Source organism: Amphiura filiformis, chromosome 8 (genome assembly GCF_039555335.1).
Source record: "Amphiura filiformis chromosome 8, Afil_fr2py, whole genome shotgun sequence".
Classification (NCBI taxonomy): domain Eukaryota; kingdom Metazoa; phylum Echinodermata; class Ophiuroidea; order Amphilepidida; family Amphiuridae; genus Amphiura; species Amphiura filiformis.
Window position 1 is genome coordinate 6,795,018 of NC_092635.1, and position 20,460 is coordinate 6,815,477.

The 20,460-nt window shown below is 34.1% G+C and overlaps 1 protein-coding gene across 1 annotated transcript in view; it reads left to right on the forward strand.

The window, feature by feature from the left end:
- The window catches only part of LOC140158558 (G-protein coupled receptor 161-like), a 90,879-nt gene that overhangs the window by 27,570 nt on the left and 42,849 nt on the right, over positions 1–20,460 (forward strand). The gene's annotated exons all lie outside the window — the stretch shown is intronic.

Genomic DNA, 20,460 nt, shown 5'->3' on the forward strand with positions numbered 1-20,460 from the left:
AAACCACAAGCAAGCAAACACAGCAAACATCTGATAACCAAAAACAAGAATATGGTTTTTCAACATTTATTTTCCATGATATATGTTTATTTCAAAGAAATGGGTAGTTTCAGATTTTGGGTCATTAAAATGAATTTCTTCTTTTGCTTAAGTTTTGACAATCCAAATCATGAAAATATAAAATATAAAACAACAACAACAACAACAACAACAGCAATAATAATAATAATAATAATAATAATAATAATAATAATAATAATAATAATAATAATAATAATAATAATAATAATAATAATATTAATAATAATAATATCAATAATGATAATAATAATAATAATGATAATAATGATAATGATAATGATAATGATAATAATAATAATAATAATAATAAACCCAGCAATAACAACAACTATACAATTTTGATAACAAACAACACAAACACCGACAAACAACAGCATCAACAACAATGTAAAAACAAACGCGATACTGTTGTACGGTTGATTTAATATGCTACATGACAGTTTTAGTGGCTTATCGAAGATATTGGATGTCAATATTCTTAAACTTTAATAATAACAGGTTTCTCAATCAGCTGTGGATGTGAGATGGGCGCTTCAAATTTGCCATGAGATGACCTTTTGGTGAGGCTCGAGGCGTGTAGCAATAGCCGAGCAATAGGTTCTGTAGTGCAGATGTGACAATGCCTGCAGAAAAAAGGTGAATTGATATTGGTCAGCAATTGTGTATGTCTGGTTGACCAGATTTAAATTAAAATCTTAATTTCAACATACCCAGAGGAATGAGAATCTACAGTTTAATACCAGCAGTTTGATTGAACAGACCGGGAAAACAGAATCGAAAAGGCTTTTCCCACCACCAAGGACCGGGCTTCATGAATGGCAGTGGCGTAGCGTGGGTCATCACATTGGGCATTGGGGGGGCATCGGGTCTGATCCCCCCTGCCCTATGACGCTACGCCACTGATGAGCTAGCATGTTTAGCTTAGTTCAAATTATAGTTGATATATTTATTACACCTGCTATAAGCAAGCTTTAGCACTCCATCAATAATCACTTCATCAAACTAAATCAAGGCTGTTTAAGTGCTGTTTATCGAGAAGCCACTAGTGCGTTGATGGTGGTTGTTGATGCTTTTCATTCGTTAGCTTTTTTCAAGGGTAATCTCAACAAAGAAATCTAATTTTCGTCTGAACTTCTCAATCTATCTACAAAGAACCCGCTTCATATATGTTGCACACAGTCTTGCTGACGGGCTTGCTGAATGAAAATTATGACTCGTGGCGTGCCCCAAGGGTCAATATTCGGGACTTATTTTCCATGTTAATGATATCTGCAGCTTGTTACGAATTCTCTCGATGTAATTTACTGTGTTGATGACACACATGTATTTTCTACACACAATCAATTTGAAGTGATAGAAATCTTGAGTCAGAAAAGCCGAACTTTTGATACAGTCACCATCGGCGCAAAAGTGTTGTTTTCAAATTACAGTATCGTTAAAAACTACTTAAAAATGTCGGTGTTATTAACAAAATCAAATTCTACATTCATTGGGGATAATCTGTATTTTGTTACACATTACATTTTCAATCGAGGGCCTATTAACTCCACATTGAACAGTAGTTTTGTACGGTGTGGAGTGATAAATTCCTATTTTGGACAATGAACGAGATCCAATGCCAACTTTTTCCCAACGCTCCACTATAATATAGAATCTATTATAGTGAAGCTTTATATACATTATATTGTTCCTTCTTAATTTACATGTACAGTATCAAAGCATTCTGACATTCATGCTATAAACACTAAGGCACCACGTCTTTAGTCGATGTCATAAATTGCATCAAGCATAATAATTAACATTTGCATAGTGTTATCGTTTCTTATTCAACTAAAAATGCAAAATGTTCAGGGCACGATAGAAAGAGCCATCGGGTCACCGATAGCGCTATAGGTCCAAATAAGATGTTGTGCCTAAACATATAAGAGATAATCTCATTCTTGCTCAAGTCAAAAGATCGAGAGAATTGTGTATTACCCTTTAGTGAGTATTAAATAAAATCGAAGTTCGCACACTTGGAGCAAACTCTCCTCGTAAAGTATCTCTCTAAGATGCGTAGAACTATGACTAGACCGGACACACACCAACACATAACACTTGACATTTGAACAATTATTTTAACGAATAACGGAAGTCCAAATGTTTAACTTATCATTTTCTTCTTCTTATTGACCATTGGTATTAATCCCATGGTTCATAGCGTTATTAATCCCATGGTTCATAGCGTTAATGTCCAAATAGCGTAATTATTCGTCATTTATTCACGTAAGCCCTCAATATGCACAATACGTGATTTCGACGTATGGTAGCAGGAACTATGGGATACGTAATAATAGATAACTGAATATGAATTTTCACTAATGCTGGACATAATGCATTAGTGCCCTTATAGAGCCGATTTATCAATCCCGTTTTTTTATTATCATTGTGCGTAAGGAGGAACATTTTAAAATAAAAAAAACATACTAAAAGCTTTTAGTGAAAATTTCTTATCTTTATAGACCTCAAGCTTTTAACAGTCGTCCTTTTTATACAAGATTGCACTTCATCTTAATCGATCTCTTCTTTTACTGTCTCTCGTATAAATCTTAAAATCTGCATTTTCCACTTTTATTATATACGAGTATTTCGCTTCAATTATCTTTCAGCCACTCAATATAACACATGTTTAATATCTTCCCTTTTCCCTCTCTCTTCTCAATCTTGCTTCTTTCTTTGTCTATTGTAACCCTTCTTTATTGCATCCCATATTTATAGACCTGCCAATAAACAAAATCAAACACAAAATTGAAGCTACGTAAGTGTATACGATTGAGGTAGTTTTGTGATTGTATGTCGAAATGCTTCTATTATACAATATTATAGATCTTAATCGCTACGTGAATTCCCGTTCACGAGAACATTTGGGTAAGTAAAAGCCCGATTAGTAAATCAATATGATATACAAATTACATATCAAAATTAGGACTAAATGACTTTTATGAGAACGAGTAATTGATGGATACGAAATGTCCATCAATCATCTATATGATAATAGGCTCTATCATAGTAATATAATAGTTTCATAGATTAGAAAGCTAATGCAGCTTTGGAAAAAAGTATTGCGAGGAAAATAATATTTTATTACATGTCTTAAATTGAATAAGATTTAAACTAAAACTTCAAATGAGATTAGAATGTTGTTACGTTCCCCAATCTCAAAAAAAAAAAAAAAAAAAAATCAAGCATTTGTATAAAGTTATATGTGTTATTTGGGCATCTTCTTGAAATGGCAAGAATATTTTTTCATTACCGTACTCCATCTATAAGTCCTGTAATATTCTTTGTAGATTATAACTAAATGGCATCTTATTATTAATAATATTTAATATGTTGTTGTTATCTCCTTTATTATAGCATGGACTACGTACCAGTATAATTGTTAAAATCTGCTCAATTTAATTTTTACTATTCATCTTTTTATAAGTATTCAAACAATATGCTGCACATACTTTATCTTTACTAATTTATGTATGATGTTTATGTGTCTTTATTGCTTTTATTATTTCATCATGTATGCTTTAGGGCCCTACTAAAATCAACATAATAATATTGGTTAAGGTTAGCAACTATTTTAAACTGTTACGATTTGCTAGTTCACAGCATCTTGCGAATGGTAGTCAGCTTTGGCAAAAATTGCATTGATCATTTCATAGCGAGTGTATAGAAGAATCCAAATATCACAGATATAATTCTGTAGGTTCATGAGTTCATGAGTTATGTTATATAGCGGGCTAAAACAACAATACTTTTGAAAAACGTACATAACTCATTCACAACAATAAATCAAACAAGTTTCCAAAGTATTTGATTTGTAGAATGAACTTTTGCAAAACATCAAAGTGTTATTTTTCAATAGTATATTGATTTAGATAATGATATCGGTTTTTTTTTTGCTTCGACCAACAATACCTAGTCTACCCTTAAGTAGGTTACGCTGTTTAAATATACACAGTAAAAATGGTGTCTCGCGTCATATGTAAGACATGTCTTGGCAATAGACGTGTCTTGAACAATAGAAATAAAAGAAAATAGAACCAATAAAAACATAATCTAAGACACAAAGACACGTCTTCCAGCCAGACATGTCTCTCAATTGATGACAAAAGACACGTCTTAGAAACCCGAAGTGTCTTGCATAAAAACATGACTTGTGAATAAGTGTTTTGCAAATAGACGTTACATTTGAACAGAGACATGACTTTGTGTCTAAATAGATACATTTCTCCCAATTGATGACACATAAAGTGTCTTTTGCCAAGACACCATTTTTACAGTGTAGTAAAGAAATAAATAAGCATCGTCGATGTCTCGAATTGTATCAAATTATGTTGATGAAGAGAGTTTATACTCTATAGGAAAGTTTGAAATTCAGGGTGTTATAGAAATCTAATGTATTTTCATATTTCAATGTAGTGTGTGGTTTTACAATAAAATATCTCCCATACGCACCAACAACGCTTTGTTGGTGCGTATGGGAGCTATTTTAACGTTGTTGGTGCGTATGGAAGATATTTTAACGTTACAAAAATATAAACACTTCAAACATAATACATCAGTGACATCCTGGGCGAAAGTGACAAGAAATATACGCTACTTTCACATATTCAAAGTTCATTGTATCTTTGCACTTTATTTCAAATTCAATGATGTAGCCAACGAAGTGTTGAATGAAAAAAATGCAATGCAATGTTCAAGGATATCACAGGTATAACTACAAGTGAGAATCATGAGATGAGAATATAATCACGCAATGTGACGTGACCATGAGTTTAAATCAGTAAACTAACAGAAACCAATGCAAATCACAAATTAGATTCTGAATTATGTAAAACATGATCATGAAAAGATCAAATGGAAAAGGAATACATTCTTTAATAAATGTGGAATACCATAAAACCGTGTCTATAAGCATAATAAGTGCTTCTGATGAAAGCTACATGAATCCAGGCGCCATGGAGTTTGAGCAAATAAATTACGGATTCAAGCATATACAAAGTACAAGTACATATACAAGTATTATTTTAAGACCAATCTATTGTGTTGGCATATTTACGCTTGTTTCGAATTAATTTAGCTTTCATAAAAAAACACTGTATATGCTTGTAGACGAGGTTTTACGGTATGGTATATGATACTCAAAGAATCACGGATAGTTAAATAAAACATGAAAAACAAATCAATTGTCAAGTAAATGTTAAATTGCCATTTTAAACCAAATTTTTAAACCCATACGATATTTTTCAATTTACCGAATCACATTGCAACCTTCAAATAATCTTGCTTTGTTCAATAGGCTATTCTATTTGAAAACCATACACCCCTATGGAAGCTTGACCTTCATATTCACCACAGGGGGTGTAGGTTTCAAATGGAGCCACCCATTTAGTTATCTCATTTGAAATTCACATTCCCTTAAAGATTAAGGTCATGTCTTCCATAGGGGGTATATGGATTTGAACTCGAATAGCCCAATACATATAGGTTTGGCGATCTATGTACAGTTTCCACGTCGATACACCTGAGCACACAATTTCGTCAAAGAGCTTCCAAGCAAGCAGTGAATTGGCTCTACACATTCTTTGATTACACTACATGGTTGAGTGCATAGCATCATAAGAGCTGTGTGAGCTTCCAGCTGGCAACTGATTGCCTGAGGCATCTGTGATTGGGTTTTGTCAAAACCTGTTCCCTTCATCCAATCAGAAAATTATATCGAACGAAAGCTAACCCCTCCCCCTAAAAACACTTTTTTTTTCATTACGTCAACATATAACGTATTTCAGTGCCGTGATTACAGGAAAGCGAGTAGGGTAAATCTGTTGAAAACGACCTATCCAAGCACAATTTTTGACCAAAATGTAGGTTTTAATAGTCAAAACCTCAAAGGATCCGTAAAATATTTTTCCGAATTTATTTCATTAAATGAAAGAGCACATATATAATATACTAGCTTCATTTCAATGAGCAATGGCCAATTCTCTTTAAATTACAAATCTTGTGCAAAAAGTTACTATTTTCGCCTGTTTTGTCATATGGTTGTCAATTCAATGAACTATGACTTTGCTAAAGAGCGCTTACAAATTGATATGATGGAAAAATATTAATATAATATGTGAACGTACACCACGAATGAGCCGTAAAGTCAACTCGATCAATTTTGTTTTATTTCGTGTTTAGAAAATATAGGCCTATATCATAAGCTTTAAAATGGTATATCATTTGACTTCAAACGATATCCAGAAGTGGAGTTATGGTTTCTTTAACTTTGCTCCTTCAACAAAATGGTATAACTTTTTCGGTATTATCTTATTCAACAATAGGATTATTGATTGGTTTAAAAGGTGTTTGACTAGCGCTATCAAAATGAGATTCTTGAGGTACCAATGAATACGACCTTCTTGCACATTTTACACTGTTGAGAATACAATTTAGGACATTTACGGCTCATTCTTGGCGTACGGTCACATATAGAAAATGCTAAGAATTATAAAGTGACCTAAGCCTGAAAAAACAATTTTGTTATACACGCAACTTATTGCCATTTCATACCGCAGGCAATTTTAAAATGCAAGGATGTAGTGTTTTGACTGACAACGTTACAAGTGTCCTCGATTTCTCACTAGATAATAACATATACTCGCCACTTTCTGGATTAATGTCTAAAAATTATCAGCTGTAGACTTCCTTCCTTAATGATATTCCTTCAAATTATACACACGTGTCGTTTACGCTGCATGGTAATTAATACATAATAAGTCCAGTTGACTAGATTCTAATTATCAATTTGATACAATACGTTATTTTGTATCTTTTACATGTTGTTTGATAGTATTTTTTATACATGAACAGCCATGTGAATCATATTATGCCATTCAACTAAAGTACAAAGCACCTTTACAGGGACATGTATGACTCGAATTCTAAGGTCATCAAATAAAATTAGATGTTTCTACCATTGTATTCATTTCTGAGGAGAAAGATGAACAAAAAAGGCATGGAAGATCGGACCGAATTTGAGCGAATTCTTATCAAATCGAAATCAAAATCGAAAACAAAGCATAATTCCTGTGCTAAAAGATAAAAAATGTAATATATAAATTTAATTTTCTTTAACAAAGAGGGAATTTATTTCATCCACTGCCATTTCCTGAATTTCATTCAAGGAAAAACATTACGATAACTTGACAGAAAAACATGTGTTAAAGAGACACAAATCGTTGTACATAAATCTTACGTCAAACCTTTTTATGCAGCATAAATATATGATGTAAGTTTACATATTATTTTTCACTGTGTAGTTCAAAGGCAAATAGTATTTTGAAATGATCTTCATGATACTGATCTATTAAACTTATCATTGTTAAAGAAGATACCGTACAAACAACTCATACTTGCTCTGAAAATGCACTCGTATAATACCGAAAGCTCAGCCCTCTGAAAAGCACTTCTTAAGGAAAAGATTCAAATCCAAGTCAAGTAAATCATACTTCACACAAAAAGGCAAACACTTGAGCAAAGCAGATTCAATAAAACAATAGTCATAGCAGCGGATCAAACTGCAGACTTTTGAATAGATGCATCTTATTCCCGAGGCCAAATATGGTGAATTAAGGCAGTTGTACCATATTATATCAATATTATATTATAGTAAAAAGCTTAAGAAACTACTGTACGTATATTGGTAGATAACAACGGTTCATTTATCTGTTCAATAATTCCACCCACGGACTTTGATAACAAGGTGGACATACGGGAACGAGATTCCGTAGAAACAATAAGAGGATATGCGTATGAAACTATAATGTCAAAGCCGATTAATAAAATCCTCCAACCAGAAATATTATTTCCCTAGAAGGAACATGAAGAATTAAGACTCTGAGTGAATTTGTTCAAATAATAATATATTTTATCCATTTTATTGTTCTATAGAAGCAAGAGTTAAGTCCTCGTGCACATATCTGATACCTGCACGAGTAATAATGGGATAATATGTTTGCCAATTCCACTCACGTCCATCAGAGTAGGTTTGGATAGTATTCCTGAATTGTCATTCAAGTGGGGTATTATGAAAATAGTCCTCCCTAATATTTATGTCCTATATATCGATGGAACGATGATCTCATGCCACCAAAAAAGGTCCCATATAGAGATGTGTGCTAAGTTTGCCTTACGAAAATGTCTTTTGTTTTCATAGGAGGAGCGATTCAGTTCATAATGACAGCTATTATGATGTTTGAAATCAGCCCTTGCCTGATTTCCCTGAATAGGAAACTGCAGGTTGATCATCATTATCTTATGACTGGCCCTCGAAGTCTAGAATGTCTGGGACTTACTTAATCTACATGCAAATTCATACTAGAGTTTCAGTACAGAAGAAAAAGCCTGGCTGCTTAAAATGATTAAAAATTACTTGATCTCTCCCACCTGTGATACACTTGCAGGATTTTTTATCAGTAATGTTAAACTATTACTAATCATGATAATGCAAGCAATGATTGAGTTCTCACATTGACCTAAGGTAGTTACAACATACACGGGATGGATTTGTTCCTACTAAAACCTGACACTACTTTACAATATAAATGCAATACAAACAATTGAGACACAAAGTACAAGAAACAAAACTTAATCAACGCGGATTCAGCAGAACAAAATCAAAGTACATTGATATGGAAGCATACAGGAACGATATATAGATGAGAATTGTGTGAAACACTAAAGCTTAAAGCTTAAGGGGTATTTACACCCTGCCCAATTTTGTGCCTATTTTTGCATTTTCTCAAAAATTATAGCGCATTGGGGACAAGTAAGATATGTATATTATAGGGGCAAGGACTACAACTACTGCACTGGAAATTTTATTTCAGCACAGAAAACAGTTGTGAAGTTACAGTCAAAAATGAGGGATAACTAATATTTGATCAATAAATCAATAACTAATTGCTTTGAGTTGCTGAATTTTCAGTACAGTAGTTGTAGTCCTTTCCCTATAATATACATATCTTACTTGTCACCAATGTGCTATAATTTTTGAGAAAAATGCAAAAATAGGCACAAAATTGGCCATGCAATCTAACAGGAAGCTCATTTTTGAAGACAGAGTTGAAAAATGAAAGCATGGAAGCTTATAACGGATTTGTCCAAGCTATAATGCATTATTTTATACAGTGAAATTACCAATTTTATTCACAATGTTCACGTCCAAAAGAGTAGACCCGGATAGCAGCATGGACTTGGCACTTCCTGAATTATCATCTAAAACGCAGGTTTACTTCCTCCCTTAACGCCTTTAGGTACAGCGGACGAAAATCATCCAGCCAGAAAAATTATTAAACTCTTTATTTTTTATCTAGAAGGAACATGAAGAATTAAGACAGGAAAGTGAAATTGCACAAACAATAATGTATTTCATCCATTTGTAAATAAAGGTTCGGTACTCGTAAAAATGTCCGATACTTTCCGATGACATAACTTTTTTACCAATTCTACTCACGTCCATCATGTAGTAGATTTGGATAGCAGCATGGATTTGTCACTTACTTTACTTCCTCCTTTTATGTAGGAAAGTGTACAGACGATGTTCTTCAGTATTATGAAAGACAGTCCGCACCTGTTATTTACTTAAGGGAATGATATGTTCTTGTGTCCTATGAACCTATTTTAGTTCTTAAAAAGAATAAAAACAGACTGAATCGGGGCTTTTATAAGTTAATTCCTCTCTAGAGTGAACAGAACAGTCTCTCTTTAATGGAGTTCCTATTTCCCTTTGACTATTCCGTAAAGAGTTTTATTTACTAATTTTCATGATCACGACATTGCATTGATCACTGTTGGCACTCTTTTGGATTTCAAATAGAGCCCATTTGCAATTTTTACAAATAGTAGGTGGTTGTTTGAAAGCTGGGTATATTGATTGGTACAACATGGGATCTAAGTTGTCACATAATTCAAGCAATGATTGCATTCGCATACTTACCAAGGTATTTACAACATCCACGGGATAGATAACAAGACGAGGGTTTTATATCCTGGATTTATTCCTGATAAAACCTGACACTACTTTGGATGATATGCTTGCAGCATCAGATACATTAAATAGACGACTATTCACCCCAAACGTATGGGAGATTTCCTGTGTGATGATGAAAATATGTGGTGCGATCAAGCAAAATCAGTCGGAACTCGGAAATATTAGATTTTCAGTTTCTTATAGGATAATAAAAAGCATCTACAAAGCTGCATTTTGCAGAAAATCTCATTGAAATTGAACAACCAGTTCCAAAGATATGAGCAATTAAAGAGTTTCCAAAACAAGAGGAAACAAAATTTGCTTGGTTATATCTCAAAATCAATATTTCCGAGTTCCGACTGATTTTGCTTGATCGCATCACATATATTGTACAGGTTCTCAAAGTATTTGTATGTTTTTTGCTAACACTACTTAAGCTTAGCAACTATTTTAAACTGTTGCGATTTGGTAGTTCACAGCATCTTGCGAATGGTAGTGAGCTTTGGCAAAATTGAGTGTGTAGAAGAATTCAAATATCACAGATATACTTTTGTGGGTCATGTAGTTCTTGAGCAATGTTGAGCAATTCCTGGTTAAAAGTAAAAATAGACTTGACCTAAAAAAGGTCGAGAGGGGCTACTCTATTACAAAATTCAAGCTAAATTTAAGATTTATATAAAACGTTTGTTTTGTGATCGATTGCACAAATTACAGCCAATGTCTGCCAATCATTAAACTACAATTTTTACTCCAAGGGCTCTTTGATTTCTTCAAATAATTACGCGGAAATGGTTGTTACTAACTTGTTCCCTTAATTGTGTTGTATTGAATAATCACAACCTGAATTAGAGAAATGTTTTATGACTGCTAGTGAAAAAAATTCACTGACCTTGCAGGATTTGAAGCATGTTAAAATCGACAATCTTACACTAGAAGACTAAATTTGACGCCTAAGTTTAACACCAGGATCTAAAAATACAGTATCAAGCATTATGGGTTTTGTCTAACATTTACTAAAACAAATCCTCTAAATTTTGTTCATTTCAACACCGAATTCTACCGCTGCCATTGTCTAATTAAATGGCTGAGTGGGGCTTGTATAACAATAACCAGTGGGAGACAAGCGTTTTGAATGCATGGGGCTTTCTGCCTAATGTATTGTCTTTTTAATTGTTCATCTATTGTTTGTCTCTATGCAACAGTGACCCATTTGATGAAGATTAACCTTTTAGGTAAAGAAGTCTTCAAGTGGGGTATTATGAAAAATTATCCTCCCCTATTTTTTATGTCCTATATATCGATGGAACAAGGATCTCATGCCACCAAAAAAGGTCCCATAGAGATGTGTGCTAAGTTTGCCTTACGGAAATGAGGAGCGATTCAGTTCATAATGACAGCTATATTATACCGTATGAAGTTTGAAATCAGCCCTTGCCTGATTTCCCTGACTAGGAAACTGTAGGTTGATCATCATTATCTTATGTCTGGCCCTCGAAGTCTTGGATGTCTGGGACTTACTTAATCTACATGCAAAAATCATGCTAGAGTTGCAGGATATTTATCAGTAATGTTAAAATATTACTAATCATGATAATGCAAGCAATGATTGAGTTCTCATATTGACCTAAGGTAACAACATACACGGGATGGATTTGTTCCTAATAAAACCTGACACTACTTTACAATACAAATGCAATACAAACAATTGAGAAACAAAAAGTACAAGAAACAAAACTTCAGCAACTCGGATTCAGCGGAACAAAATCAGAGCACATTGATATGCATGCATTCAGGAACGATATTCAGATGAAAATTGTGTGAAACTCTAATGTTTAAGTTTAAAGCTGTCTAACATAATATGGTTATCAATCTAACGGGAAGCTCATTTTTGAAGACAGAGTTGAAAAATGAAGGCATGGAAGTTTATAACGGATTTGTCCAAGCTATAATGGATTATTTTATACAGTGAAATTACCAATTTTATTCACCGCGTTCACGTCCAAAAGAGTAGATCCGGATAGCAGCATGGACTTGGCACTTCCTGAATTCTCAGGTAAAACGCATGTTTACTTCCTCCCTTAACACCTTTAGGTAGCGCGGACGATGTGTCTTATAGTATTGAAGTATTGTATCCGGACCTGGTCTGCAAGGTGGACATATACAATATACATGAATGCGACAGTAAATAGAGGACATTTGCATAAAACTGTAATGTCAAAGCTGACTTAGAAAAATTATAAAACTCTTTTTTTATCTAGAAGGAACATGAAGAATTAAGACAGGAAAGTGAAATTGCACAAACAATAATGTATTTTATTCATTTGTATAAAAAGGTTCGGTATTCGTAAAAATGAACGATACTTTCGTATGTAGTGATGACATAATTTGTTTACCAATTGATCTTTTCGGTAAACCCCATAAGCCTTTGCGAGTACATCTGAGAACTCGTCATTTGACGTCACACCGACTTGAAATGCGCAGTGACGATGTTCGATAAACGATGTGCGCATTGGCGCAGATCGGCGTGACGTCAAATGACGAGTTCTTAGGTGTACTCGCTAAGGCTTATGGGATTTACCGAAAAGGTCAATTCCACTCACGTCCATCATAGTAGATTTGGATAGCAGCATGGATTTGTCACTTTCTGAATTCTCGTCTACTTTACTTCCTCCTTCTGAATGCTTTTATGTAAGAAAGTGTAAAGTAGACGAGGTTCTTCAGTATTATGAAAGACAGTCTAACACCTGTTATTTATCTCAAGGGGATGTTCTTATGTCCTATGAACCTATTTTAGTTCTTAAAAAGAATAAAAACAGACTGAATCGTGGCTTTTATAAGTTAATTTCTCTCTAGAGTGAACAGAACATTCACTCTTTAATGGAGTCCTATTTCCCTTTCACTATACTCCGTAAAGAGTTATATTTACTCATTTTCATGTTCACGACATTGCATTGATCACTGTTGGCACTATTTTGGATTTCAAATAACTCCCATTTGCATTTTTTACAAATAGTAGGTGGTTGTTTGAATGCTGGGTATATTGATTTGGTACAACATGGGATCTAAGTTGTACGTACGTTTTCACATAATTCAAGCAATGATTGCATTCGCATACTTACCAAGGTATTTACATCCACGGGATAGATAACAAGACGAGGATTTTATATCCTAGATTTATTCCTAATAAAACCTGACACTACATTGAATGATATGCTTGCAGCATCAGATACATTCAATAAACGACTATTCACCCCAAACGTATGGGAGATTTCCTGTGTGATGATGAAAATATATTGTACAGGTTCTCAAAGTATTTGTATGTTTTTTGCTTACACTACTTAAGCTTAGCAACTATTTTAAACTGTTCGATTTGGTAGTTCACAGTATCTTGCGAATGGTAGTGAGCTTTGGCAAAATTGAGTGTGTAGAAGAATTCAAATATCACAGATATACTTTTGTGGGTCATGTAGTTCTTGAGCAATGTTGAGCAATTTCTGGTTAAAAGTAAAAATAGACTTGACCTAAAAAGGTCGAAAGGGGCTACTCTATTACAAAATTCAAGCTAAATTTAAGATTTATATAAAATGTTTGTTTTGTGATCGATTACACAAATTACAGCCAATGTCTGCCAATCATTAAACTACAATTTTTACTCCAAGGTCTCTTTGATTTCTTCAAATAATTACGCGGACATGGTTGTTACTAACTTGTTCCCTTAATTGTGTTGTATTGAATAATCACAACCTGAATTAGAGAAATGCTTTAACACAAGTCTCCACATACATAAATGACAGCTAGTGAAAACAAATTCACTGACCTTCCAGGATTTGAAGCATGTTAAACTCGACAATCTTACACTAGAAGACTAAATTTGACGCCTAAGTTTAACACCATGCAGGATTTAAAAATACAGTATCAAGCATTATGGGTTTTGTCTGACATTTACTAAAACAAATCCTCTATATTTTGTTCATTCAACACCGAATTATACCGCTGCCATTGTCTGATTAAATGACTGAGTGGGGCTTGTATAACAATAGCCAGTGGGTGACAAGCGTTCTGAATGCATGGGGCTTTCTGCCTAATGTATTGTCTTTTTAATTGTTCATCAATTGTTTGTCTCTAAGCAACAGTGACCCATTTGATGAAGATTAATTCAATCATTTATTGTGTGTGATGGCAAACCTTAAATGCATTTTATCCATTTCATTTTCTACAGTATAAACATGAATAAATGATTAAGTAATCCACCCACAGTTACCTAGAACTAATTTAAATGTATACACGTCATTGTCAAAATCAATACAATACAATACAATACAATACAATACAATACAATACAATGCAATGCAATACAATACAATACAATACTATTAGTTATCCCCTGTTTGTTCATGCAATATGAAAAATATCACTGGTTTTTGAGGTCGTATCACACGAGGCCTTTCATTACTAAATAAATTATTACACTATTTTACATCATAATCTTCGTCAATCGTCGTCAAAACCCAACCGATACAATGGAAAAACATAATAAAAATATAATAAAAATATGCATAATACATGAAGAAGATAAAAACGTAATAACCAAAGCAGATTCAGTATAACTTACTCGTAGAAGAAACTTAGAAATAAAGGAAATCTGATCCAGTGTGCGACTTATGTAACCTATCATGAATATCTCCCTCTTCATCAAAATAAAGCTATTGATTGAGCTGATTTATTACCGATGCATAATACATTTTTTCATCATAAAAAGATACATGATTGCTGACAGTTAACTTTATTAACTGTAATGCATAAAACATTTTCATTTTCATATATAAATAAACTCGGGCGCAGTACTTTCACTAATTAATTGAATTATAGAAGTTAATGATATAACATTAACATATCCTGCTTTAACAAGTTTTGAGAACAATAATCGATCGATTGTAAGTTCGTGTGTCAATTTAAGCACTATACAAGTTCCAAACGCACTTTACCAAACTGTTTTATAAGGTTATACGCTTAAAAAAAAAGAATTTATAAATGTACTTAGATATAAACTATATGGTTAATTTCTACATGGTACAGCAAACAATTTATAGAATTTTTCGTAGTTAAGCTGACCTTCAGAAAGTGGCAAGTTAAAATTCAGTTTGATTCATTTTTAGCAAGCTTCCATAGTCTGTCTTGATGAACTGAGAATGTCCTCCTCCAGACCTTGAAGAACTTCAGAGACGCATAATTGCACATGTTGACATTCTCAGGCAGGACAGACCTCTCATTAGACGTGGTGTGAACGCCATGTTGAGAAGAGCCGAAATCTGCATACAGAAGAATTGTGGCCATGTGGAAGACTAAGACTAAAACTGTCAATAACTGTAAACGTAGAGGACGGGGAAGAAGCCACTTACAGAACACAGTGCGACGTTGGTGATCTGCTTGCTGAAGTTGATGTCTCCTTATCATCTGATAGGGATGAAATCGCAAGTCTAAACGAGTTATTCTGTTAAAGGTTGCAGATGGTATTCCAAGTCCATTTCGACGGCAGCTAATTTGACCTCCAGCTTGTCCCGCCTGCAAAGTGTTACGGACTGCTAGGATATTAGCAGCAGATCTTTCAGTTTGGGGGCGTCCACAATGTTCTCTGTTCAGATTACGAATCGTTCCAGTTATCTGATACTTCGCAATATTTTTGTAAATAGCGCCACGTGAAGGGGGTCGTGCATTTGGGTACTGCTGACGAAATCTCCGAAGCACATCTGCTGGACTCTGGGTACGTTGGTACTCTGCAACAAGGAAGGCCCTTTGCTCTGGCGTGTACTGTGGAGTATCCATTTTAATGTTGCTATTCTCATTGTTAAGTAAAACCTAGCATATGTAAGGAGATAGTTGCCCAGAGTTACCAAAGGTCACGTGTTGTGTAACTCACTCGTGCACAGGATTGGAACCCTAACAATGAAGACAAATGATCTGTACACCTGCATGTTTCTCTTGGCAGCAAAACAATATCAAGCACTGGGCATTTAAACCCAATTGACTTCGCGCAACTGCTTTTTGTACTCGGTTCACAAAAGTCGCCACCAAATCCTTATTAATGGTCACACGCCAGTGATTTTTCAGCTGTAGGAGGACAAGATGTTGATTAAGGTATCAACTGAAGAATTTTGACCAAAGACCTCATACTTTTTAATCTAGCGGCATTTTTCAAACTGTATACTTAATTTTGATACACCCTGTAATATTATACTATCTTTGGACTTTAAATCGGTTCATATTTTAACGTTTATTTTAACGGTTTGTTTTTCAAAGTCATGCTTTCGGTCTCAAAATGTCTTTTAAGCCTTAGATTAACGATTTAAGCTTAGTTTATACTCCATCGCTAAGCGACTAGCGATTGTTCTTTGACCAATGAGGTAGCGTGCTTTTAACAACACATCACAATCAGCTTTAGGTTAAGCCGAAATTTATAAATTACAAAGTCTGTACATGTAGTTAAAAATTGTAGTTATAAATAAAAATGAGTATTTCACTTATAGCAGCTTTAACTAAAAATGTAAATTTGAGTTCAAAGGGATTTTCGTGATTCACAGCCTCACCTCTCACCCACTTTTCTATAATTAAAAACAAAAGATATTTGTATACCATCAGAAAGCTCTGATTACATAATGTTTGTGTACAAAATCTTTCTTGCAGATTCATTCGCTTGATAAAAATATTAATTGCAAACAGTGGATTATATTGAGCTTATGTAAAACACATAATCATGCATAACTCGCAAACACAAAATCAGAATAAACTGAAATTTCGGGTATAATCTTTTTTGTTGTTGATATTTACTGGAAACATACCATATGAAGAGGATGCTAGAATCACGTGTCACTCTATTTTTATCGCAGAATGCTGTGGATTGGATTATATCTACAGGGTGTCCCAGAAAAAATTACCGAGTGAATAAAATTGAACGTAAGTCAAGAAGTAGATATCAGAATCAAAACATTTAAAATGTAACGCATACCTTATTTTATTGTGCATCACGTATGAAAATTTTGTTTGATTCGGTTGGCTGGTTAAGAAGAAATTAACGATTACATAATGCTTGCATCAATGCAGTTCGTTCCAAGTTTGATCACAGGCGCTTTTTTCATACTCGCTCACCGCTTCCTATAGTTTGTGTATCTCATTAAATTCAGCCCACATTATCTATTTTAGAATCCGACGGTGTTATGTTATTCATGCTTTCACTGAAGATGAATAACAGTTTGTGCGAGAAAACTTTGATTTCTGTAATTGGAAGCTTTCCAACTTTAATTCATTAGATTGTGCAAATATGTTTTATCTTTCCAAAGAACATTTGAGTCAAGAATGACAATGACCAAGTGCTTACAGTTTTACGTACGTGTGATTTTTGATACCATGCAACATTAATGTTAAAGTTTAAAATATTTAAACTTTGCATTACAATTTTTACGAGATATTCCAAAAACTTCAATGTGTGTGAGATATTTTTTAAGCCAGCTGGAATTCTTTTATGCAATAATTCTTTATGCAACATTTATATTAACATTACCGAACATCATCTTACATGCAAGCTTTCATTTTCAATATCGTGCAGGTTTCAAATCTGAACAAAACCTAATTAACTGTTTTGCAAGAAACAGATTGTTTAAAAAACCGAACAGGATTTCACAAAACAAAACATGAAGCACATTGACAGTTATAGTGCGCATTGTGTTGAATGATCTTTCTTTCAAACTTGGAATGAAGTGAATTGACGAATGCGTTATGAAATCGCTCATTTCTTCGCAATCAGTCAAGCGATTCCAGTAAAATTGACGTATAAGATGCAAAATAAGATGGGGTACATGCTGATGTTAAGATTTTTGGATTCTGATGTCTATATCTCGAATTACGTTCAAATTCATTCGCCCGGTAATTTTTTCTGGGACACCCTGTATTTTCATCCACTCTAATTACTACTTCGATAATCATGTCATAATTTTAATTTTGTTGTCAACCAAAGTTAATCGACCGTCAAGTTGAATTTATAGCTTAGCCTCTATTAACGGTCAACTGAGTATTGACCAATAAAATCATATGTTTCGTCTCGATTTAATGATACGTTACAGTTTATTGGCTGAACAGATCCATTCGTTGTTTCCTATTCAACCGATAATACGCCTTAGAATTATCTTTTTCAAATGACAACATCATATAAAATGATCATAACTGGACTTTTATTTTGCAAATGTCGGGCTTTCGTACACAACAAGAATTAAGTATCTCTATTTTGATTGTTAAATTTACGAAGTGTGTACGAATTTCTATTTTTGATTTTATTGTGCTTATATGGTTTTGATTGCTTTGTTTATCACAGTATTCATTTGATTTCTCTATGACAAATGTTTTACTTAGCAAATTCAACAGACTAAACATTCGATGTCGCACAGCGTCAACACCCTATGTTATAAATATTTTTTCATACAGGTCCATACTCCGTTGGTGAAATCAATATTCTATTATTGACATAGATAAAGAAAGTTTACATATGCATCGTGGATTGGCTAAATGTGTTCCTTTATATAATTGTAATTCTCAAAATTAAATATATCACAATTTTAACTTACGATTTAAAAATCGTTACGCCAAAAATGCAGTAAAAATGTATCCAGAGCAAACAGCAATGGCCGCTAATTAGTGTATTTAATTTCAACAAGTTAGTGTATTTAAAAACAAAACCTGGGTTTACCTGAAAACAAATCGAATTTCCTTGTAATACTAGAGCATGCGCAAATCGTATATAACGTGTAGAATAGAACTTGGCGGTATCTCATATGATAGTCGTACTATGCTTAGCCTGAGTCGCTCGGCCTATCTCGAACAAAATCGCCATGCGTAGCTATTGAAAAACGAGAGGATTCGCCGTACTATCACGGCAATTTTCGACACGAAGATATAGGGATGATGACGCTGTGTGTCGTTCAAAACAAGAAGAAATAATTTACTCGTAGTGTTTGTTTACCATTCATTTTTCTGTCACATGGGGGTAATGACGGACGATCATTGCTTTGTCATTTGAATCAACAACGTTTGACTACACCCCGGCTCGCGAATATTTTTGGAACGGTTGCCATTATTGATTTGTGTTATTACATTACACTAGGTAAATGCATGCTTACAAAAGATTCTATTACTAGACTAAAACATCTTCAACTTTAAAGTAAAGGTGTTGCCATTTCGCTAGTTACCCCAATGCATACTGCTCGTTGCAAAACGATGAGTGGCCTACGTAAGTACCCATCAGATTCCAATGTTTAGAAAAGACAGCCCTAATTCAAAATGCGCAACAATAGATCCTCTTGAAATGACCAGAATCGTATTTTTAAGTTTTTACATACATAACGGTCATTTCAAGCATGTCCATCATTAATTTATCTTAGATATGGCTTTGTGCAATCAGTTAAAAATGGGTAGTAATCCTTTTGATACTGACTGTATGTGTGGCTTGAGCAATATCTCAAGAGGTCGCAAATCCACCCATATTCTAGATTAAAAAAGTTTCCTTTCTTGCAGTGTTCTGATGATATGCCATTCATGGCCAATACTTTCTGTGGAACATATTTTCACATCTCAATGGGTGCGATTCCTTGCGCCTTGGTGCTTACGGCCGTTCAACTATCCCAAACCACCCTCCTGCGACGGGAGATCGAATAGTTAGACGGGATTAGTCACCAAGGCGTAACTTAATTTAGAACCTCTACGCTTACTGCCGCTCGAAACACAGACAATAGAGGTTATCATGGTTATCCGTGTTCTATAAGCTGCATATCCTATCTGCGACTGCTATATCTTGTTAAGGATTTTCAAAAGAAGCACCTGCATGTGCAACCATGACTGTTTCAAAATAGCCCGCCAAAGTCATACAAGTGACTCCGAGGTAGTGCATTGAATTGGTTTGAATGAGGAATATTACGGGAACCAGCGCTTTTTGTTAGAAGTCACACATGAGTAACGTGGATAACTCTACTCTATTATCATAAACAAGTTCGATAAATTAAATAATATTTATCCTGTGTAATAGAGGCCTACCACTTTTTTACGGAAAATAAAATCTAAATGTCGACACCGTTGTGCAAATCTGAAAGTCCGTGATTTTGTAAGTAAAACAAATTGACAAATATAACATAGAGTAAAACACACGGAAAATTGTTGAACAGATGTGGCAGCATAGAAACTCAAAATGTAAAAGGTCTCGCGATGCCTTGGTCACTTTACTTGATGCAAACATCGGACATCCCTTAGAGAATTCCCATTACCATTATTATCTTTTGTTACTTTTCTAG